Source organism: Perognathus longimembris, chromosome 8 (assembly GCF_023159225.1).
Source record: "Perognathus longimembris pacificus isolate PPM17 chromosome 8, ASM2315922v1, whole genome shotgun sequence".
Taxonomy (NCBI): domain Eukaryota; kingdom Metazoa; phylum Chordata; class Mammalia; order Rodentia; family Heteromyidae; genus Perognathus; species Perognathus longimembris.
In genome coordinates this window covers 74,815,483-74,838,260 of record NC_063168.1, presented here as the reverse complement: position 1 = coordinate 74,838,260, position 22,778 = coordinate 74,815,483, and the positions used below count along the sequence as shown (strand labels likewise).

At 50.9% G+C, this 22,778-nt stretch overlaps 1 protein-coding gene across 3 annotated transcripts in view; it reads left to right on the top strand.

The window, feature by feature from the left end:
- Rnf144a (ring finger protein 144A) overlaps nucleotides 1-22,778 on the top strand; it is a 99,846-nt gene that overhangs the window by 16,570 nt on the left and 60,498 nt on the right. The window contains exon 2 of one of the 3 annotated variants that reach the window (XM_048353461.1): nucleotides 9,686-9,881. The exons of 1 other annotated variant lie outside the window; for it this stretch is intronic. The gene's annotated coding sequence lies outside the window, so the exon portion shown is untranslated. Of the gene's footprint in view, nucleotides 1-9,685; nucleotides 9,882-10,264; nucleotides 10,299-22,778 lie in introns of those variants that run through there. One more of the 3 variants, XM_048353465.1, reaches the window with a different exon arrangement.

Below are 22,778 nucleotides of genomic sequence, written 5' to 3'. Positions count from 1 at the left end.
TTGGGGTGTGTGTGTGGGGTGGGGGGGGGGGAACGAGTCCTCTGTGCAGAGCGAGTACAGACATTTTTCCATGTCATCGTTCCCTACATGGTGTGGTTACATGGCGTGGGATGTTAACCTGCCTACAGACGATTTCAGGTCTGTGGGAGGATGTGCCCGGCTGTGAACACATGCCGTGACCCTTCACATCTGTGGAAGGGCGTTCCCAGCTCGTGAACAAACGCCGTGTCCCTTCACGCACGGCCCCTGACCGGCTCTGGACTCCGCTGTCCTTGCGGGACACCAGAACGAATCTCTGGCTTGACGCTGAGTGATCCCTGGGTTTCTGTCTCCCAGTGAACTGTATTAATTCACTTAAACCATTTTTAGATATAAACCCAGAGCGTGCCCCCACCCCCCCACCATTTAAAAACCATTTTTCACCCAGGGGTTTCAATTTGGTGTCAGTGTATGAGTACAGTACCTGTCCACCCTGGGTTCATCCGTTACTGGCAGGATGAACCCAGGTGATGATAACGGGCCACAGGCCAGGAAGGAGGCCCCTGCTGGGCAGAAGCGGGAGGCCGAGCTCGGGGCCCAGGCGCCCGCAGGGGTGGAGGTCGAGGGTCAGGGTCAGACCCGGCCACGCAGCTGCGCCGTTCTCCTGCATGCTGGGCCCCGGCCTGGCTGCAGCGGTCAGCACGTGGGTAGAATAAGGCCCGATGTGAGGACGGGGACGGGGGTGGTGGCAGGGGGGAACCCCGGCCCAGGTTTCCGCCCCCGGGGGGCTTGCGCGGTGACCTTTCGCTCCTCTGACGCCATCTCCGTTTTACTCACCTCGAAAGGGGCTCTTCCAAGCCATCGCACCTGGGGGAGGTTGATGGAGAGCGTGGCGAGCCCACGGCTAGCCCCGGGAGCCCCACGGGTGGCGTGGGGGCCACGGGGAGGGGGCCCTGAGCCGCCCGGAGGCTGGGCGGCGGGAAGGGGCGGTGCGCGCCGTGGAAAGCATTTCCGGAAGCACTGTGTGCGTGGGCTGCCGTGGGGGAGGGGGCGCGCGCGGCGGGGGGAGATTCAGGGCGGGTGCGGGTCCGAGCCGCCAGGGCCCAGCCTGCCCAAGCCACCCCGAAAACAAGCGGGCCGGCCAAGGGGGGCGCCGAACCCAAGCCCGGCTGCGGACGGTTTCCTCCTGCTTCTCACCCAAGACAGAACAGCCCGAGCAAAATGAAATGCGACTCTTCTCCCTTCTCCTGTTTATTTTGTTTTCTGCCTTGATTGCCGTTTTGTGGTAAATTTACAGTGAAAAGGCCTGTGGTCCATCTTCAGTGTCCAGATATGGGGGTGGGGGGTCTTCCTTTCCCCCTTCCTCTCCTTCCCTTCCCCTTGCCCCTTTCCTCCCCTTTCCCCTTTCACTCTCTTCCCTTCCCTTCCCTCTTCCCCCTTCCCCTCCTTCTCCCCCTCCCCCTCCCCTCTGGTAGAGGCTCCCTTTCCTACTTCTTCTTCCCAGCCCTGTTTGCTCTGGTTAGCTTTGAGACACCGTCTTCCTTTTGGCCCGAGCCGCCTGACTCCAGTCCCTCATTTGTGCCTCCCGCGCGGTGGAGGTGGCGGGCGAACCCCCGCGCGCTCGGCCTTTTCTGTTAAGATGGGTTCTGGTGAGCCTTTTTCTCCGAGCTGGTCTGGAGTCGGGATCCTGCCACAGGGCGGGGAGGGCAGACTTGAGCCCTGGTCACCAGCCGTCAGGGATGGCTTGGGAGGTTTTGGCCTGAGCGGTCAGCCCCCCGATCTCACGGTACAGGCGTGGGGCGCGGTGGCCACCAGACTCCAGCCGCGTTTCCGTCGCGGGTGTCCACCACGCCGCCAGCTCCACCTCGGGCTCTGTGGTTTTGTATCCCATGGCTTCGTCTTCACGGTGGCGTTGTGTCTTGGGGCCGGTGGGTCGTAGGAGCGGAGGCAGGAGGGCAGCGCACTGTGACCGCCGGGACCCGAGCTGGGGGCAGGCCGGCAGGCGCGTCCTGTGGGTCCCGCTGGCCTCGAGCATGGCTGGTGGAGGCTGCGCGCTCGTCAGTGCTTCCGACTCCGCGCTGATCCCTGCTTCTCCTTGCACTTCTTCCTCAAGTGTCTGATTGTGACAAGGGTTTTTGTCCTTCTTGGAGAGTTGGCTGCTCGATTGTTTTGTAGTGTCTCTCTTTGTCCCTGCTGTTTTTTTCTTGGATTCCTCTGACACGAACGTAGCTGGTTCGCCTTTGTTTTGATTCGTCTCAGCTTAGTGTATCCTTTCCACCCCTTTACTTTTAACCTACGCTTGCATACTTAAAGTCGGTTTCTTGCAGAGGACACAATATACAGCCGAGGTTTGCCTTCTAAATCTGTGCTGAGATCTGTGTCTCTTTTATTGACATGTCTAGGCTATTCAGTTCAATGTGAGTTTTCATATGCTTGACTAGTACTGGCATTATTTGATGCAGTTTTCCATTTCTTGCATAGGTTACTTTTTTTTGAGCTAGGGTTTGAACTCAGGGCCTTTGCACTTGCCAGGCAAGTGCTCTTCCACTGAGCTAAATCCCCAACTCTGCATCTGTTCCTTTTTCTTTCTCTTTTATTAGCATATATTAATTTTATAAAGAGCTTTCATTTTTGTCATTTTCCATACATATATATATGTAAAATGTACTTAGCTCAGATCCACTCTATTGCTCTTATTGCCACCTGCCCTATTCAAAACATTTACAAATGGGTGTTACTCTGTTTTCATGCATGGACATAAAGTACTCCAATCATGTTCTTTTCCTCTGTCCTCTGTTCTTACTTGTCTGGTTAAATATTGTCACCCCAGACCATTTCCTCTACTAGCAGGCCAGTTATCCTTATTTTTGCCATCTTTTTTTTTTTAGTGATGACTCTAGAATTTGCACGTGACAGGTTTTCGTCTCGCAGACGCTTCTCGTGCGAAGGTGGCGGCGTCAGCCTTGTGGCTCTTGATGGGGGAGAGCTGCGGTCTTGGGTCTCTGCTCACGTGGTCTTAGCCCCTGCGGAGCCGTGTACCCCCTCCCGTGGCATCTGTGGGCCACGTGCCAGCGTGGGGCTGCAGTCGCTGCAGGCTGCTCCGTCCGCAGGCCTTGTGCGTTAGGCCGTGGCACGGTTCCCAGACGACCTCTCACCCGGAAGTGACCTTCACGAGCCCCCGTTTCTTCCCATCAGCTTTGACGCTGACAGTCCTCTCTTGAATTTCTCATGGTCTTCCTGCCTAGGTTGGAGGTTCAGAGTGTTTCTACGGATGGATGGATGAAAGTGCTCTTTGAAGTAGCTACTCTTTTATCAGAAAGTTTCCCCTCTCACCTACAGGACATGGCCTAAGTGATTTATGGCCGTTCGTCACCCAAATATTACGGGATAAAAAATAGAGAAATAGGTTACTTAAATTCTAGTTTAGTTGAAAATATGAACTACACAAGAAGCCAGACCTAAAAAGGTGAGCTACTGTATGACTGCCCTGATAGGAAAGAGATAAAGACATCAAACCAATCATTCTTTAGAAAGACTAAGTGAAAGCTCAACTAAGTAATTACCCCCAAATGAGTACTTGCAAGGGGGCAGGGCAAGAGGAGAGGGATAAACAAACAAAGCAGGGGAACCAGAATGCTGTCAAGTATTCAACGTGTAGGTATACCACAAAATGAAGAAAAATGAGGGAAGGGGAGGGTGGAAGGGGCATAAAAATGTTGAAGGGGTGACGCAGATCAAGATGTCGTGTATACATAAGCTGCTTTGTTCAATGGCAAAATAACTCAATAAAGAGCCTACAAATTAAGAAAAGTGAGCCGAGGGGTGGGTGGGGAGGGAGGGTGAGAATGTTGAGAGGGTGACATTGAGCAAGATGCAGTGTGCTTAGGAACTGCTTTGTTGAAGGGCACCTCCTCTGTACAACTACTTAAAGACAGTAAAAATACCAGGGAGGGGGGCCAGGGAGGGAGGGAGGGAGGGAGGGAGAGGGGGGAAGAGAGAGAGATGGGGAGGGGGACCAAACCTAGCTGTGTCCTGAGCAGATGCTGTTTGCTGGGCCTGGGGCGGGGGGGGGGGGGGCGGCCCGTGGGGGGACCGGCAGGCAGATCCTCGTTTTAGGGGATGACAGAGTTCAGGGAGGGAAGCCGATGGCCTCACAACACCATGCCTGAGGCTGACTTGCGAAGGTGGAAACAATGATATGCCGTATGAACGTCACCCTCACGATTAGAATTCACCTCAGACATGAGGAAAGTCAAGTACGGTCACGGTACAGAAACCCAGGGTCTGCAGGAGCTCTCGCTTCCGTCCTGACTTCCGAGCCCGAAAGTTGTGTAGTGAAAGCAGTTGCTTCTTGAGTCCTCTGTAGTGTGTGTTTCATCTCACCCTTCTAGATAAATTATTAGATTCCCCCCTCCCTCCCGTACCAGGGGTAATGGCTCCTCTACAACAACCTTCTTATTTTGTGTCCCGTTTGGCATCCAGTTGGGTAAATCAATTGCTCCTTTGTCAGCTTCTTTTTTTCTGAGAGATTTCTTAGAATTAGGAGGGGTGGTAGAATTAGCGACCCATCTTTGATCACAGCGAGAGAGTAAATACAAAAATCAACTTAACCCCATGTAATGAATTGGTATCCAGTGAGCCAGCGAGTGTATGCCTTTGCTGTAATTTGACAGTGATCTCCATTGCCGAAGAGTATGTTTTATTTTCCCTCAGAGAAGGCAAATGGAAAATAAGTAACTGCAAAGTCTCTGAAGGGAGGCCTGTGGGGCCTCGTGTTTCCCAGTGCACAAGAGTCCAGTATCCGATGCATGCGGACAGAGAGGTGCTTTATTCAAGTGGGACAAGACCGCTATTCATATTAAAGTCAAACAAATCACACATGTGAAAAGCCCCGCTGACGGCGGCCGCAGGAGTTGTGCGGGGGAAGAGCCGCACCGACATCCCGACGTGCGGGGTCAGAGCCCTAGATCTGGAAACGGGGGGGCTGAGAGGGAAGCGCCGGGATTCCTTTGGACCCCCTTTTGTATTTGTGGATAAGCGGGTGTGAGGCTTTCCTCTCGGGCAGCGTTTGGGAGTGATAACTAGTGAGCTGGCAAGCAGAGTCTAAAATGTCCATTCACGGCAAAGGCAGCGGCGGTACTAGACACTGTGTCCAATGTCCACCACACAGCTTGTGGGTGAGAATGGGAGGTGGGGAAATTGGGAGAGCAAGGGAAGGGGTGACAGGGTTCAAAAAGAAATGTGTTCACTAGCTGACCTAGATAGCTGAAACCCCTGTGGATCTCACCTTTATAGTAACAATAAACATTACTATTTTATTGAAAACAACAATGCCCATTCACCATGGAGAGAGGCAGTCAGAAGGAAGAGCCCTGGAGCTCCCACTGAGGCCTGAGCTACAGGGTTGCTTCAGGGGGCTGGGATGCAAAGAAATGAGGCCTTTGGATGAGTCTAACTCACATCGTATTATGCTTAGTGTAAATGATGTATGATCTGGATTTATCTATATCATATGATACAGACTTTATAACATAGGGTTACATGATCCTTTGTCAGAAAGAAAGAAAGAGATAGTGGGAATGGGAAGCACAGGCACAGTGGGATAATGGGTGAACCAGCTCAGCAGTGATACTCGCTAGATGTTATGTTGGAAATGAACTATTCAACTTGGGGGGCGGGAGGGTCTGGAGGGGAAAAAGGGGGAGAAGATGAGGGAGGGGCGACACTGCTCATAAAGAAATGTACTCGATACATGACTCATGTAACTGTAACCCCTTGGGATATCACCTTTAACAATAAAAATGAAAAACAGAAAATGACTTTTCTCCTAGTGAGTTGAGTATAATCTACAACAGCAAAAGTATTTTCGCCTCTGAACACTTAAAAGTGATAAATGCAATGAGAAAAGTTCAAAATGAAATAAACCAAAAAGTCAGTTTCAATTTGTCTAATGTGATTATCATCTTCTTTAAATCTTTTTTTTTTTTTTTTTGCCAGTCCTGGGGCTTGAACTCTGGCCCTGGGCCCTTTGCTTAACCTTCTTTTGCTCAACACTAGTGCTCTACCACTCGAGCTATATAGCACTACTAGTTTATTAAAGGTAGGAGTCTCATGGACTTTCCTCCCAGGGCTGGCATTGAACCATGGTCCTCAGATCTCCCTCCTGAGTAGCTAGGATGACAGGCATGAGCCACTGGCTCCTGGCTACCATCTTTTTGTTCTTTGCACTCTTCTGGAGAAGTTGTTGTGCTCTGAGGCAAGCATGCCTTATGCATTGCTTTGTATTGTGTCTTTTTGTTTGCAGGCATGTCTTCCACATTTTGCATCTCGATGCATGCAGGGCCAGCTCATTCTCCACCGTGTAGCTGTCATCCCTTTATCTATACAACTTGTCCTCCTCCCATTTTGGTCTTTCAGAGGCTTCCACACCGAGTTCTCAGACTTTTGCCACCCTCCCTCCTCTTCCTTGCTGTGTGAGTCTTCTCTGCCTTGCCGCCCATCCTCCTCCAGGCTGCCTGAGGGTTTCAGCAGCTGAAACCATCTCCAGAGCAGGCAGCCCTGAAATGAGGACCCTTGGTTTGTCCCATGGTCTCCCCACCGCACCCCAAGATCCGTCATCCATATTTGGTGTCTCATCCACTCTTGCTCGTAGAACACACTCAGGGATTCTGAACCGTGGGCACCGGCAGCTCTTTCTGAGACCCCTTTGCTGGCGTTGCAACCAGCTCTCCTTTGTTCCTGGTCTTCGGAACTACTTGCCCACCCTGCAACCTTCTTTCTGATTGCTCCCGGCTCTGTGTTCATCGACATGCTTGCCTGTCTTTGCTCTTCTTTCTGGGATGTTGTCTATCGTGTTCCTATCTCCCTCATTGCCCGGGTAGCGATGGAGTTTGGGCTGAAGGCAGGTTTATTTTGTTATTTGATTGGTTTACCATTTGTTGTGCCTGCCCCTGAGTTGGGGGAATGAGGCTGGAAGGAGCCTCCGGTCCTGCACCTGGACCCTGCCCGGGTGAAATCCTCAAGGACTCCTCGGGCGGGTCTCCAGGTAGATTTCTGTCCTGCTGGTTGCTGCCCATGCCCTATTCTGCATCCCTTGCTCCTTTCCTTTCTGTCTCTCTCCCCTTGTTTCCTCCCTGTCCCTTCCCCTTTCCTCCATCCTTCCCTCCATCCGTGGCTCTCAGAGCATCCTTCCGAATCCATCAGGGCTTGGCTTTCCTTTCTTCCCACCGCAGCTCCCTTAGGCCCAGCCTCCATTGCTCTGGGTTGAGCAGGATTTCAGTCGCTGCCCTCATGTTCCCCTTCCTTATCTCATCCAGTTATTACTTAAAATAGAACGTCTTCAGAGGCCTGGAGGACTGCTCTAGGGAAGGAGCATGCCGTCCTTTACCTGCCTACTGCATGCCACCTGTCCCAGCTCACACACACACACACACACACACACACACACACACACACACACACACGCTGTGTACATGGCCCCAGGGAAATGACAGTTTATGTCGACCCGTTTTCTGGCTGAGGCAGTGAAGATGCAAGCCAGTTGGGTGACAGTGGGCTGCCGGAATGGGGATGAGGGGCAGGGGGGCTTGGTCACCTGCCAACAGTCGGAGACGTGGGGGTCCAGGCTCCCAGCACAGCCTCTCCGCAGAGATCCGAAGGCCAGTGTGTGTGTGTGTGTGTGTGTGTGTGTGTGTGTGTGTGTGTGTACATATTGCCATATTGTTCATGATGCCCCTCTAGAAGATTCCTCACCTGTATACCAGCTAAGCAGAGGGTGTCCAAGGCTCCTTCCCCTTCTGCTGGATGCTACAGTTCTGCGAACTGGCTCTTCTTACGTTAAGAAAAATGGCAGAGAGGTGGAGCGATGTGAGTCAGCGGCTGTTCAGGACAGAGGCGCGGTCGTAGGTAGGGAGCGAGCCTCGCGCCAGGCCAGGCGTCGGGTGGGCTGCGTTGGGGAGGTAGCGTGCACACCGAGGCTCGCCAGTCAGCTCCCGAGCCGCGCGTGCATCACGAGAGTCGGCGAAGCTGCGGCTTTAGCCATAGAGCAGGACAGCAGGGGTCAGCCGGCGGCTTGGGGCTCTGTCTTGGGGGGATGTGTCTGTGGTCCCTTGTGGCTCTAAGGAGGCTTGATGGGCCACACGATTGGACAAGGGAATAAGGTTGTTGACGTTGACGTTGTTCTTTCTCCCTCATCAGAAACAAAAACAAGCAGAGTTCACACACTCATATCGCAATCCCTGTCAGCTAAGCTGTCCTTTGAGGAAAGCAAAAGTTGGGAAATTCTGATGTAATCTTCCCTTACTCTATTATTGTTTTCTAGTCACTCCCTCCTCTCCCTCTTCCTTCCCCTCCCTCTCCATCCCTCTCCCCCCTTCTTTCCTTCTGCCTTCTCCCTCCCTTCCTGTTCCTTCTCTTCCTCTACTTTCCTTCCCCTCCTCCCCTTCCCCCACACCCAACTTTTATATCTGTCTTTGTGCCACTGTGATGCAATCTTGATTCACAGAACCTTGTAGCAAGATTTAGAGTTAGGAACTGTTACTCTTCCAACTTTCTTTCCAAGACTTTCCGAGATTCAAAGCCTCTTGGATTTCTGAACAAATTTGATCAGCTAGTTGCTAAAACTAAATCAAAGGCAGCTGGAATTGTTACATTAGAGATTATGTTGTATCTAGTTGGCAATTATTAATCAGTCTTGGAAGTCTATCTTAACCCTAGTTTTCAGTCTGTGTGTGTGTGTGTGTGTGTGTGTGTGTGTGTGTGTATTTCTTTCTATTACGTAGGTCTTGCTTAATTTGTTTCAGTGATATTTTTGATTTAATGTGCATGTCTTAGATCTCTGTCATTAAATTGTTTCACTGATGTCGGTGCTGTTGGAACGTGTGGCGTATGCAAAGGCTACAGCTCTGTTTACTATCAACCTTTTCCTTTTCATTGGGATGTTTAGACCATTGACTATAATGACTAATAGTGAAGTCTTACGTCTTTCCTTTCACTGCTTCTTCCCTGTGGTACTTCTGATCTTTCTTTTGCTGTGTGTGTGCACATGCACACACACATATACACACACATGTACGTACACACACATGCATGCTGCTACTCGGGCTTGAACTCATAGCCTCATGCTCTTGGCTTTTTTGCTCAGGCTGATACGGTACCATTTGAGCCGTCCCTCCCTTTCTGGCATTTTGCTTGCTAATTGGAGATGAAGTTCCTTCCGATTTATCTGTCTGGACTTACTTTGAACCACAATCCTCAGATCTCGGCCTCTTGTGTCGCTAGGATGATGGGTATCAGCCACCAGTGCCTGGCTGCCTCTTCTAACCCTAGAAATGTTTTTAATGTACCATTTACTTTTACTTGTATTTATTTTATTCTGCACTTCAGAGTTACAGTTTCTGAGACTGGCTGTGGGGATCAAGTTTTTCTGTGGACTACTCCCCAATGGAACCCCACCGGGGGCAAAGCTGGGTGGTTAAGGAAAGGCAGGGGCCGTTTGTTTTCTGAGTTGTTTTCTGAGCGCTGTCTGTGTTGCTGAACCCCCAAGGCATCAGAGGTGTGGAATGTGCTGTGGAATGTGCGGATTCCACCTTTCCCCCTCTGGGCTGGGCTTGGGAGGGGCAGTCCTGGGGACCTGGCTTCTGTGGCTGACCCGGCCCCTCCCTCGCCCTTCCTCCCGTTCCCTGACTGCCCTTTTCTTGCTTCTCAGGTCCTTCCCTCCTTGCTGAGTCGGATGCTCCCCGGGGCTCCCCCTTCCTGGAGGGACACCTGGCTCCAGACACTTTCTTCTCCTCCCCATGTGGGCTCCTGAAGGGAGGGAAGAGCCAGCTGTGTGCAAGTAATCACAGTGGGACCCCACGCCCGGCTGGAAGACACCCGTCCGTTTTCCTCCACACCGCTCACAGGTAGCTGCGAACGGGAAGCCTTCCTTTACCACGCCCTCGCGGAGGCTCCGGCCTGGGTTGGGAGCGAGTAGGCCTTCCTGGATGGAGCTCTCCATCCCTCGTCCCTTCCGAAGGACTGTCCTCCGCACTGACGTGACGCCGTTACAGTCTTTCCTCCAGTCCCGTCTGTTGCTCCCAACGGTCATGCAAGGTGACTGCCGCCCGTCTCAGGTTGGAGATGGGTAACGGTTCTGCAGGGCTCGGCACTCAGCCACTCCTTGACAACTCGTGGACTGAGCCCCACGTGTGCTCAGCACCCTCCAAGCCTGCCCCCGGGGAGACGGTGCAGCCGGAGGTGTGAGCGAGGCACCTCCTCGAGGCACGGGAGGCAGGCAGGCCTTGCACAGCCCGCGTGTGAAGACGTGACAAGGCACAGAGGTGGGGAGGGGGCCCGGCCTTGTGGGCGGGGCAGGCCCGTCGGGAGTTCCTGGATGGGTGACATCTGAGCATGGGCTGCAGGAAGCTGCAGAGCCCCAGGGCAGAGCCCTGGGGCACGGGCACTGCAGAGAGAAGGGGAGCTGGGCGCCCAGCAGGGTGGCAAGCTGCGGGAGCGTGCTGGGCAGGGCGGGTGACCGGAAGGGAGCCTTCCCTGAGCAGGGGCCAGGGCAGGGTGCGTCGAGGGTTGGAGGGGTGTCTGGGTTGCAGCTGTGGAGGGGAAGGAGGCTGGGGAGGGGTCGGAGCCTCCACGCTGCTGGGTGTCCTCTGTGTCCCGAGCTGAGCGCCCAGGAGGAGGAGGTTCCCAGAGGGAAGGCATCAGACCAGACCCCAAGCGAGAGCGGACCTAGGTCCAGTCGGCCTAGAACATGCCAGCCCTGAGTAGCAGGAAGTGAGGCCAGCCAGCAAGAGACATGAGAGGACCGGCAGCGGGCTGGGGGAGCCAAGAGCAGTGCATGCTGGGAGGCCACTGGGGGAGCCAAGAGCAGTGCATACTGGGGAGGGGGCCCCCAGGGGAGCCAAGAGCAGTGCATGGGGGGAGGCCACTGGGGGAGCCAAGAGCAGTGCATGCTGGGAGGCCACTGGGGGAGCCAAGAGCAGTGCATTCTGGGGAGGGGTCCCCGGGGGAGCCAAGAGCAGTGCATGCTGGGGAGGGGGCCCCCGGGGGAGCCAAGAGCAGTGCATGCTAGGGAGGGGGCCCCCGGGGAACCAAGAGCAGTGCATGCTGGGGAGGGGGCCCCTGGGGTAGCCAAGAGCAGTGAATGCTGGGGGGGCACTGGGGAAGCTAAGAGCAGTGCATGCTGGGAGGCCACTGGGGAGCCAAGAGCAGTGCATGCTGGGGAGACCCCCGGGGAAGCCACAAGCAGTGCATGCTGGGGAGACCCCCGGGGGAGCTAAGAGCAGTGCATGCTGGGAGGCCACTGGGGAGCCAAGAGCAGTGCATGCTGGGGAGGACCCTGGGGGAGCCACGAGCAGTGCATGCTGGGAGGCCCCCGGGGAGCCACGAGCAGTGCATGCTGGGGCGGACCCTGGGGAGCTAAGAGCAGTGCATGCTGGGGAGGACCCTGGGGAGCCAAGAGCAGTGCATGCTGGGGCGGACCCTGGGGGAGCCAAGAGCAGTGCATGGGGGGAGGCCACTGGGGGAGCCATGAGCAGTGCATGCTGGGAGGCCCCCGGGGAGCCAAGAGCAGTGCATGCTGGGGAGGGGGGCACTGGGGGAGCCACGAGCAGTGCATGCTGGGAGGCCCCCGGGGAGCCACGAGCAGTGCATGCTGGGAGGCCACCGGGGGAAGCCACGAGCAGTGCATGCTGGGAGGCCCCTGGGGAGCCAAGAACAGTGCATGCTGGGGAGGGAGCCTCTGGGGGAGCCACGAGCAGTGCATGCTGGGAGGCCCCCGGGAGCCATGAGCAGTGCATGCTGGGAGGCCACCGGGGGAAGCCACGAGCAGTGCATGCTGGGAGGCCCCCCACGAGCAGTGAGCCACGAGCAGTGGTTGCAGACCTGTGCTCTGTAGAGCCGCCTTCCCCGCGTGGCCCTTGGTGATCGGGGAGCCGGGCTCACCCGTGCTGAGAGGCCCCTCTCCTGTCCCGGTGCCTTTCTTGGCCGAGTCACCGCGATCGGGATTATGGCACAATGAAAGGTGGCGTTTGACGCGACCCTTGCTTGCTACGCCTTGGGAAATAAGTGCATTCTCATCTTCTATCTCCTGCTAGTTGACTTTAGCGCCCCAGCATGGCTGCATGTTCGTGTGCAATGCACTTAGGCTCCCGAGATTGCACGCTCCCAGGCGCACGGATGGTGTTAAGGTGTGGCAGAAAATGACGGGGTGCCTGCTGGAGCCCACCTCCCAGGGAAGGTCCTGCTCCAGGAAAGATGTTGGCACTCCTTTCGGACTGAAATGAAACAGTCCCTGTGGCTGTCAAACACCCCAGTCACCCTCCCGTGACTGAAGTAGCTGAATCCAAAAGACAGGCTTTTGTGTTTTTTTTCCTGCCTGCCTCCAAGGAATTTAAACATGAGAATGAGAAACGTTGGCTCAACCTTGAGCATCACTTGACCTTGGGGACCGCTGGGCCTTGGACAGGCACAGCTGTTTGCTTCCTGCTCACCGCCGCGCCCTTTGGAGCTGTTCAGCCGACGGACCAAGGCCACTTTCGAATGCCCGCTAGGCAGGCAACCATCGGCCCGCCGGTCCGCTTCTCCACGGGTGCAGGCCGAGCTGCCGACGAGGACAGCGGAGCCTTCCTCCGTGTTAGGCAGAGAAAGGGCTGGAGCTAGAGTTTCTGAGAGCGTGGTTAAGAGGAATCACGGCAGCCTCGCTCTCCGCACGCAGCTTGGCTAGAGTTTCTGTTTTACTTTTTTTGTTTCGGGAGTGCTTTGGGCCGTTTCCACATCTGTGTGCGCTTCTGGGGGAGATTTCTTGTTGTTTCGTGCACCCCCAAATGGAGGTGTGGGGGCCCGGTACAGGTTGGAGGGGGCTTGTCCTGTGACGATGGGTAGCCTCGCTCAGGACCCCGCGCAGGTGGAAGAGCAGTGTGCCCCCGAGCAAGGTCTCTGTGCTCTTGGAGGCGTCCCCCGCTCTCCGAAACCAAGCACGGCCCAGAGCGACTCTTAAGGCCCCAAGAAGTGGCTGCACGCTGGGAGAAAAGTCTTCTTGAAACTCAGGCCTTGATCCTGCTGGGAGGGGAGGAGGGGAGCAGGGGTGGACACCTCAGAGGGGAGTGCTGGGGGCTGAGGGTGCCCGAAGCCCAGGCTATGCCCGCTGCCCGGTGAGAAGCTCCCCGATGCCCGGGAGAGCCCGCCAAGCACGCGAGGGCGTTGGTGGTCTTAAGAAGGGCGTGTCTAGACCTGTGCACTGCCTGCTTCCTGAAAGAGGAGCAAGCGGGGGCAAGGGCAGTGCCCTGAAGGAAAACGGGGGTCCTGGGCTCAGCTTTCCCCCAAGGTTAAAAACACGTTTTCAAAAAAACAATTTCCAGGGACTTCACGACAGAGTTTCATAGACGGGTGCACACATTTACCAGAGAAGTAGCATGCAATCTTCTTTCATAAGTAACTTCTAACTGTCCCTTCATTTTCTATTGCTTTATTAAACATGAATGAGAATACCATTACTATCTTGCCTTGTAATGGTTATAAACGTGGATCACATGATTCAATTGCTGCAGTCTCATTTTAATTCTGATTGTATTGATTATAAGAATCTGCAGTGGATTAAAGTATTTCTCCTTTTCCAGTTTTATATATGTATATATATATACACATATATACATACATATATAGTCAACATGTATACACACATACATGCATATATACGCTTGTATACATATTCAGTAAGATTTAAAACATTTATTTGTAATTCAAAACTGGGTGGACCCTTTTTCTGTACCTCCCTGGGCATTGGAATGATCTTCAGTTCTTGAGCAAATCTGTGCTTTCCAAAGGCCTTTTGTGGGAGATGGCTCATTAAAATTAGGTTTCAGTTTATCGCACTGATTTTTCGCTTCTGTCTAGGAAGAGTGAGTTGTTTCATTGTCAGGTGACATCATTCCCTTTCCCAGCAATGCGTGTCTGTGAGCACGGCAGTAGAGTTGCTCAATATTCTACATTAGATGAAAAATTCGAATGAAATTCGTATTTAAATTGGTTCCTAATTTCGCATATAAATAATTTTTATTTATGAGTACACAAACTTCAGGAGAAAAAACCTTGAATCTTTCCGTCTTTTAGTGAAGCTTGTTATTTCTTGTGTGTGCCGGCCCTGGGGTTTGCACTTAGGGCGCTGTCCCTGAGCTTCATTTTGCTCAAGGCTAGTACTCTACCACTTGAGCCACAGCGCCATTACTGGCTCTTTTGGTAGTTCATTTGGAAATAAGAATCTGACAGACATTTGTGCCCCTGCTGGCTTTGAACTGCGATCCTCAGATCCCAGTCACAGGCGTGAACCCTCGACACCCAGTGATTGACTTACTTTTAAAGAGGCTTTTTATTACCAGAAGGCCGGAACTGTCATCTTTTTCAACTATGTGGAATTCTTACGCACTTTCTTTCTTCCCCTGCTGGGGATCCAATCTAGCACTTCATATGTGTCAGGCAAGTCTCCACTACTGAAGCTATATTCCAGCTTCAAATTAGTAGGAATTTTAAAAGATTGGTGATAGAATATACATAGAACGTGTATAGTTAAAAATAGTGTGTTTTATGTATTTGTCCGTAGGACTGAGGTTTGAACTGTGGCCCTTAGGCTGAATAGGCAAGTCCTCTGCCACTTAGCTACATTCTAGCCCTTCTCCCCAAATTGTTTTCGTTGGAATTCAAGGCAGAAGGAAATGAGGTGTTCCTAAGGGCACACAGTGTGAGGGGCTCTCTGGGTGTATTTTGTGAGATGGGTATCGCGACTCACGGCGTGTGCAAGACCTGGCCCTAGCCCTTCCTTCTAGCTTAGGCGTACAGACGTTGTTAGTGAGGAGGTGAGGTGTTAAAGAATGGGGGGAGCTGGGCGCTGGTGGCTCCCGCCTGTCATCCTAGCTACTCAGGACGCTGAGATCTGAGGATTGCGGTTTGAAGCCAGCCTCGCCAGGAACGTCTACGAGACGCTCATCTCCCATAAATTACTCAGCAGAAGTTGGAAACGGTGCTGTGGCTCAAGTGATAGAGAGCTAGCCTTGAGCAAAAGAAGCTCAGGGAGAATGCCCAGGCCCAGACTTCAAGTTCCAGGACCGGCAAGAAATTAAATTAAAACAAAAGAAGAAGAAGAAGGGGGAAAGTTTTTTTCATATCATGCAAGCCCCACTGAGCTATTAGTCACTCAAATATCAATTATAGACGAAGGCTTAGTCTGTTTTCAGTTGCCATGACAACACACCGGAGTCTGGGTAATGTGTAAAGAATGGAGCTTTCCTTAGCTTCGGGGTGGGGGTGGGGTGCGGCTCCTTGTCTCCCTGGCATCTGGGGTGGGGTGCGGCTCCTTGTCTCCCTGGCATCTGGTGAGGACTTGTGCCACGCCCGATGAGCGGGGGAGGGCGTAATGCGGAGAGCCAGCGGGAGCCTGTGAAGCCGAGTCAGTCTTCCTCTATTCTAAAGATTCCATTATCATCGAGGGGGCTCCATTCTCATGCCCCCCTCATCCCAGCCTCCTAGGGACCCCACCGCCGAAGGCCATTAGCCTCTCCGTTTAGGGGCTTGGATATCCGGAACATGAACGTTTAGAAGAGGCATTCAAACCCGAGCATGGTCAGAGCTTCAGGCAGGGACACGATCACCTGTAGCTCCGTCCGGGGCACGGAGGCAGGGGACAGAGATTGGAGTGTGTTTATCCCTGGCATCCATGCCCAAGGTGCCACCCAGGCAACCGACAAGATGCTAGGGAGCAAGGTTGCTCCCAGCTAGCTGTTAGAAGGACAGGTGTGTGTGTGTGTGTGTGTGTGTGTGTGTGTGTGTGTGTGTGTGTGTGTGTGTGCCTCTGCTGGGCCTTCAAACTCAGAGTTTGGGTTCCAGCCTTTAGTTTTATTTCTGCTCAATGCGAGCATCCTACCACTTGAGCCACAGTTTTACTCCTGGCATTTTACTGCTTAACTGGAGCAAAGAGTCTCAGGGACTTTCCCGCCTGGGGTGACTTCCAACTGTGACCCTCAGATCTCAGCCTCCTGCGGTGCGGGGGTGACAAGGGTGAGCCACCAGGTCCCGGCCTGGGGAATGCTTTGAAGCAATCCTATTTGATGGGCTGTCATGGGTAGGGCGTTTCCTGCACGTAGGCTGTGAAGCATAATCACTGACCATCTACCCGCCTGCCTTCAAACCAGGCCATCATCCAGTACTGCTGTGTCCGGTGATCTCTCTGCTCTCATCACTGGCTGCCCGGTGGGCGCCTTATCCTGAATACCTAGTCATCTTACCATGCGACTGTAGGCTGACGGAGTCATTAAACTGTATCTCATTTACTCATGAGTAGTGACATCCTCTGTACGTGGACCTTTCTCTCTGTGCGCTGTTTCTAGGGTTTAATGACAGTGTCTGTTCATCCCAGCATTAAATACTAGGTTTCCTTTCTCTAGCTGTGCGGCCATTCTAACAGCCGATGCTGGGGTTCATTTCCATCTTTGCTGTCACAAAGCACGCAGCTATTGGTGTTCTTGTGCATGTTCCTGGTCCATAAGTGCGTTTCCTCCCCACTTGATTGATTGACTAGGAAGCACATTTGGGCCAAACTAAGGTGAATTAATGATGTTTTACAAAAACATGCCATTGTGATTTTGCAGTATTCTTGTACCTATACGCATTGTCAGCAACACTGAATGAACATTCCCTTCAGCCTATCATACAAAATAGTATTCATCCTAATGAACTCCAGGAAATGGAAATAAGAGGTTTGTTTTTCTTTGTTGCTGTTTTTGTTTTCTTTTTCTTTTTGTCTTGTTGGTTCCTTTATCTGTCTTTGGGGGGTAAGAGAGGGGCACAGAAATGGAAAGACAAAGGCTGAACAAATATAGCAGTGGTTCTCACTGGACACAATGTTGAAAATGAACTATACAATTTGTGACTGGGGAGGGGAGGGAAAAACAGAGAGAGGGAGGGAAGGGGTGACTTGGTCCCAAAAGAAGTATACTGACTTATGGAACTGTTAACCCTCCCTCTGTACCTCATCTTCATAAGTACTACAATTTTTTTTAAATGTGTGCTTTCCTTATTCCAACACTTGCCAATCTTTGGGTCTGCACTTTTGCCAGATCAATAGTAAAGTGAATTTAACTTAGTTACAGTGTTGTTCTTTTCAAATGCTTATTCTACCTTTGTTTTGTCTGTTGTAAAAGTGTGGCTCATCCCTGTGGTCTAGTTTTCCATTAGATTGTATTTTGTGTTGTTGATTTGAAAGTAGTATTTATCCATTTTGAAGAGTGTGTCATGTGCTAAAAATACCATCTTCCAGTCTGTGTCCTATGTTTGCAATTTCTGTTACAGGTCTTTCTGGTGAATAGTGCTGCCCACTGATAGGGCTTAGAGTTAATATAGCCTTCTGTATTCTGAGGCCAAACCTGTTCCTTCATTTTTCCACTGTGAAAGCTTTTATCCATGTGGAAGAATAATACCAAGTACCTTTTATTGAATCATTCTTTTTATCTCTGTATTAATCCGAAATCATACTCGGTCACGTGTTGAGTTACCATAGGCTAAAGTTGGTTTGTTTCTTTTTGTTTGTAAACTCAGGGCCTCTGCACTGTCCTTTAGCTTTTTGTTATTCTCAAGGCTGATGTTCTGTCGCTTGAGCCACAACTCCACTTCTGGCTTTTTATTGGTTAATTGGAGATAAGCGTCTCCTGGACTTGTCCTGCCTTGATCTGGGATCCTCAGATCTCAGCCTCCCCAGGAGCTAGGATTATAGGTATGCACCCCCCGCCCCCCCCGAGCTTGGCTTGAAGGGTTTGTTTCTGTCCCTCTCTGTTGGTTGATTTGCCCACCACTGTGTCCATACAGTTTGCAGTTCTCAAAGGAGCCTTGATATTTGATCTCCAGTAGAACTTGCAGCCTCTTACTCAGAATGCGGCGTTTGTGTGTACTTAACTTTTTGCCCTTTTACAAAATTGTAGAGCTAATTTATGAAACTCAGAGCATCAGCAGGAAAGAACCCCAGTAGCAAACCCCACTGAGAATTTGCTTAGGTCTGTAGCTTGCGGATCAGTGGGTCAACTAAGAAAACACGGAGGCTGTCACCCCAGCTGTGGAGGAGAACAGAGGCAGAGGGCTCGTGGTCTAGGCCAGCCCGTGCGAAAAGGCTGCAACATATCTGGAAAATAACTACGCGCAAAGAAGGCTGGGGAGGTGGCTCGGGAGGTAGAGTGCCAGTCCAGCAAGTGCATGACCCTGAGTTTTAACCCCGGTACTGCCCAAAATAATAAATAAACAGTAAGATGTTGATGTCTTTGTGTGTTTAGTATCCTAGCACTGCTATCTAGGTATTTACATCTCTGAATTTCTTTTCCTGTTAAACTTTTGTACATTCCTCTAGGTTTCTACTCACCTTTCATAAAGTGTGTTACCATTTCTCTTTTGCCAACTCCGTCTCGTTTGACGTCTTTGGAAATGGTATATTACTGCAGTATATAAGTGTTGGTTTTTAAAATGTTAGTCTTGCTTCTTGCCTTTTTACTAAACCTTTAGTGTGTTGTTTTTTCTTCCAGGGTTTGAACTCCGGGCACTATGCTCACTCAGCTTGCTTTCTTGTTTGGCACTCTACCATTTGAGCCATGCCTCCAGCCCAGATTTTTGCTGGTAAATTGGAGATGGACTCTTGAGAGCTTTTCTGGGCTGGCTGGCTTCGTTCTGTGATCTTCTGGTTCTCAGCCTCCGGAGTAGCTAGGATGACAGGTGTGAGCTACTGGAGCCCAGCTCATACATATTGTGACTATACGTCCTCCTACCTATCAATAAAAAGTCAGTTATGGATTACAAAAACCTGTTTGCTCCATTTTGATCAATTCTCATGATTTTTCTGGTTTGCACGGGGGCCTATAGTGCAGGGCTGGGTGGAAGCCATGGAAGGTATTCTTTCTTTACTCCTGACGTTCATAAAGGATGATCTAAGTACAAATGATCTTTATGGTCACATTGTTCTATGTATCTTGCTGTTTTGCAAGCTATGTGGGGAGAGGAATCGGAGGCTTGCTCTGCCAGCATTACTTCCTGGTTCCCACCATTTTTCTCTTTCTGTTCTAGAGTGAGCGATTGCTTATTCCAGTGTCAAGCTCTCTTGTACTCTTTGGCAAACCTAGCTTGTTTAAACGCACTTCTGATACACATCTGGATCCTATTTGCTCTGATTTTGTTTTACATTTTTTCCTTCTTTACTCATGAAAGAGTTTGGCCTAGGTTTTTTTCTTCTTTTTTTTTTTTCTGTAACTGCTTTTGTTTGATTTAAGACAGAGGGTTTTTCCCCCCACCTCCCAACCCCCATTCTCAGTTTCTCACTTTCCCCCTATTTCCCAGAAGACTTTCTGCAGGATGCGAATTAATTTGTTCCTGGAACTGGTGATTCTCAGCTGAAAATGAAAAGTTGGGATTTCATCATGAGGTTTCTAGCTGCTGTGTTGGTTCCAAAGCTTATAGGATTCTTTGCACGTCTGTTTTTCTTGAGTCAGTTTTCTTGAGTTATATTTCTAGGAAAATATTCATACTTCCCTCTTTTGTAAGTTAGGTGAACATAAGAGTAACTCATAGTTTGACATCTCTTTTTTATTACAGATATAATTCAGGGCATTTCTCCTTCTGTCTGCAGAGTCCCTACCCCCACTCCCAACCAGAGAGTGCGTACCATACGATTATTTTGACTCTGTGGTTCTGTCTATTGGTAAATGTATTTTGTGCTTTATTTTATTTTTTTTTTTTTGGCCAGTCCTGGGCCTTGGACTCCGGGCCTGAGCACTGTCCCTGGCTTCTTCCCGCTCAAGGCTAGCACTCTGCCACTTGAGCCACAGCGCAGCTTCTGGCCGTTTTCTGTATATGTGGTGCTGGGGAATCGAACCTAGGGCCTCGTGTATCCGAGGCAGGCACTCTTGCCACTAGGCTATATCCCCAGCCCCTATTTATTTTTGTTTTCGTATGCTCAAGACCTTTCCTATCATTCTGTTTGCATTTAGTCACCAGTTGCTTCTCTACCCCCTTAATCTGGAAATGGTTCAATAATGTTTAGCCCTCTTTTTAAAAAAGTGTAAGTATTTAGGAGGATGACTTTTTCTCTAAGTGCTGCACTAACGGCATTTCATGGGTTTGTTAACGTATATTCTCGTTTAGCTTTTTGTTTTTTTTTTTAAACTTTCTTGTTGTGTATCAGTGATTGGGCTTTGAACTCAGTGCCCTGTGTTCTTCCTTGGCCTTTTCCACCCAAGGTTGGTGCTCCACCCCCAGAGTCACTCCCCCACTTCTGGCTGTTTGCTGGTTAATTGGAGGAAAGAGTCTCTCAGATTCGTCTGCTCCAGCCAGCTATGAACTGCGACTCTCAGATCTCAGGCTCCGGAGTAGCTAGGATTATAGGCATGAGTCACCAGCGCCTGGCCTTCAACTTCCACAGTTTCTTCTGCAATCCCTGATTGATCTTTCAGATTTAAAAGAAAAATGTGAACAGTTCTTCCACTACTGAAACCTGTATCATTTGCATTGACATTAAGGTTACTTGGCTTGCTGGCATCTATTCTTTGAAATTGGTTTTGTACTTTTGTGAGTATATGTATTATATGTCTATAATATGTAATATTAGTATACATATTAAGATATGTATCTTCCTTTAATTCCTTTGTTTCCCTAAACACAAAACCCTTAAACTCTGTATTTGACCTACAGACGTAGAAGTTATCAGCTATACAAATATATGTATATATACATATATACATACATATGAATATATATATATATATTTTTAAAGGATTGTGAATTTTCAGTTTGCTGGCTATAGATTTTACCTATAAAATCAAGACTGTTTATATACTTTTACTATCTTCTGTAGTTTTACTAATATGACATGTTTGCTGTGTTTCGCCATGTGTAGTGGGTTTCCTACTCTTGATGGTTGAGTTGCTTATCCTTTTTTTAAGTGATTCTCATTGTTCTTTGGTTTGGAACCGCTTGATGCATGTAACTATAAAAGTACCGGGGCTCCATCCTGAGTTGAACCATCTACCTCAGTATTTCTTCTTCCTCTGTCGTTACACTGTTTTGCTTGCAAGCCTAATTCCTTCCGTGGCTTTTTATTTTTTTTTATTTTTTTTTTTGCATAACCACTTTTCTCCATTTCTTAATTGCCCATCTCTTTAGTCTGCTACAGCGTTCTGTGTATCTGCCACTTGTGAATACTCACTCATCTTTTCACACTTCCAATCCAGGCACCCAAGAGCCTGAGACAGGAGGGTTCTGAGCTCAAGGACAGCCTGACCCCCCTCATCCCAGTGGGAGGCCCCAGTGCCAGACTGAGAGGGAAGCAGGCATCTCCAGGGTGGTCTTTGAAGCTACTGAGGGTGTGTCCGTGTGCCCTGGTTCAAAGCCCGCTTCTGTATCCCGGGTATGCAAGCGCCTGGGAGCCATCCCTAGGGAGGCTGTGCTGGCCCCTCGGCAGCTTGTCAGCGGTCAGCTGTCAGGGTGGGGTCGGGAAAGAAAGCCTCTGGCCAGGCTGAGCAGGGTGGACGGCTCTGATCGCACTGTGTGCAGTAGCAAGCATCTCCACGCGTACGCACTCGTGGAGAAGATTAAAATGGGCAGTTTCCAAGTGGTGCCTAGAGCTATCGATTCCATCACTTTACATGTTCTTTACTCTTCTTTTTTTGGTACATGTGTCTTAGCATTTCCAAAGATGCCTAAGACCTTGGCCCTCAAAACCTAGCTTGTATATCCTTTCCATGGAACTTCCTTGTCCTGCTTTTCCCCCAGTGACTTAAAGTTCTAGAAGACGGGAAGATTTCATTATCCGACCTTGTGTAGTAGGTGTCTGTGGCCCTTTGGGGGTGAAATGGAGAGCCCTTTTCTTGTGCGTGCCTTACTATACAGCACCACCGATGTGCCACGTCAAGATCCTAGGACATTTGGCTTAAAGGAAACCACAGGTGCTGCCGTGACCCCGCTGTCACGAGATGTGACAAGGCAGAATTCTTTCCATGCTCACTTCAGAACCAGCTTGGGGTCCCTGTGGCTCAGGTCCACTGAGTCCTACCCTCTCTGGCTCCCAACACAGAGCTAAGGAGCCCAAGAACCCCCCGCCGACCCTCTGCACGCAACACCCCCATTTCATCAGGGGAGGAACTGGGAGCTGAATCAGCCCCAAGACCGGCGTGGATGGAGCCGTAGAGTCCAGGTCTCCACAGCCCCTTCTAGGCCTTTCTGCTGCCCACAGCGCCCTCACCAAGTGGAGCTGCTACTCCATGCACAGCAAGCCAGTCAGGAAATGCTCGGTCCCTATTCCCTTTTAATTATTTCCTGTAAACTCAAGTCCTGGGTCTGGGCCTTTTGCAGGACGGTGCCCCACCTCCAGCAGCCTGGCTGGTTCTCAGCTTGAGAGCTCACCGTGGCCTCCTTCTGTGTCTCCAGCACCGGAGGAACCTGTTAGGTGCCCAGTGACAGGCGGGGGACAGAACCCCCTTTTGCTTTGCTGGCTGTTGTTTGTGGGTCTTCTCCCTGTTGGTCCTTGTGGCGCTGGCCCTTCTCAAGCAGACAGACCACATTGCTATTTCTGGGCTGTAAATTTCCAGAGCCGTGTCCTTGTCCACCTCGCCAACCACACACTGGAACTTAGAGTGTGCTTGCAGCTATAATCGGCACACTTAAATATGGGTTAAATTCCCAGTGAGCACAAAATCCGTACAGCTCCCGACCCACGAAAGAAGCTATAAAAACATGACGACCTGGCCGTGAGCCCTCTGGGGCCTTTAAAAATAAGGTGATCCCTTCTT